This window comes from Oryzias latipes, chromosome 7, assembly GCF_053564925.1.
Source record: "Oryzias latipes strain Hd-rR chromosome 7, Olatipes_Hd-rR_3.1".
Classification (NCBI taxonomy): domain Eukaryota; kingdom Metazoa; phylum Chordata; class Actinopteri; order Beloniformes; family Adrianichthyidae; genus Oryzias; species Oryzias latipes.
In genome coordinates, this window is record NC_136243.1 from 33,000,730 (window position 1) to 33,002,500 (window position 1,771).

The window sequence follows — 1,771 nt, forward strand, 5'->3', positions numbered from 1 at the left end:
GGAGCCGTTGGTAGTGTGTGATGAGCTCTCCAATAAGGAGAGATATTTTTAAGTTTCGTGTTAAACTTTAAATAAATATAGAGTGACACTTCCACAGCTTTGTTGTATCATTGTACTAACTAAACATGCATTGTTTTGAAATCAATAGCTGATATGGAAAAAAAAAAATTTCTGAAGAAATTAAACCAGAAAGTACTTTTGACCCCCACATCACCCCTCCCCTCACAGAGTTCAAACCGTGCCCACTGAGAACCCGCTAATTTTGAAATGGAAACTGCAAACTAAGCTAGCAGCAGATGGGGAGTAGCTAATCCCCCCAACCATGTACATGGTTCCAATATATTTATCCCAAAATATAGGGAAATCTGTGAAGGCTGTAAAAGTTTTTTACACATCATACACTTGATTGATTGATTGATGGACAACTGACTGAGACACAGAAGTATGCTGTGAGCTGATCAAAGAATGCCCTCCTTTAAGCTAGCTCATGGGTATGGAAAAGCTAAATAATGGCAATTGTAATAATAGCTTCTCACATTTTCTTTCAATTTCGGTCTCCACGACGGGGAAATTAGCAAAAAGAAATCCACTACAGTGAAGATTAATCCACCTGGCAAAGTGGATTAATCATATATACACGTATATATATACGTATATACACATAAATATACACACATATATACATGTGTACACATATACATATACACACATGTATACACATATATATACGTGTGTTTACATATATATATATATATATATATATATATATATATATATATATATATATATATATATATATATATATATATATATATACAGACACGTATATATATACGAATATATATATATACATACATTCATTCATTTTCTTAACCGCTCTTCCCTTTCGGGGTCACGGGGCTGCCAGAGCCTATCCCGGCCACTTGTGGGCAAAGGCAGGGGACATACATACATACATACATACATATATATATATATATATATATATATATATATATATATATATATATATATATGTATATGTATATATATGTATATATATGTATATGTATATATATGTATATATATATATATATATATATATATATATATATATATATATATATATATATATATATATACACATAGATATACAAATATACATATGTAAATGTATACACACATGTGTATATATATACACACACACATATATATATATATGTACATATATATATATATTTACACATATAGATATATACACATATATATGTATACACACACATATATATATATACATATATATATATATATATATATATATATATATATATATACATATATATATATATATATATATATATATATATATATATATATATATAAATATATGTGAAGAGACCACCAAATTTAATGTGAGACATAACCAATCAAACAAACAAACTATAAACTACAGCAATGCATAAGTAAACAAACACACATGTATATGTTCCAAAGTTGGAACCATAAAGGTAGAGGACTATGTAGACAAAACCACAAATTCATGAAGACGCATCCATGCATTTACCCACTTAGAATGTTTTACTGCAAAGATCACAACCTCAAAGAAAGAGGAGGCATTGCCATTTGGACAGATCTGACAAATTAATTTGACAGGTCACGCCCATCACAATCAGCATGTGAAGATAAATAACATCTCTTTAACTTTACATCTGTCTGGTTTAAACTAAAAAAAGGTTTTAGAATGTATCTATTTCATATATTGCCAAGAGGTTCAAGACTTCCATATTCAACC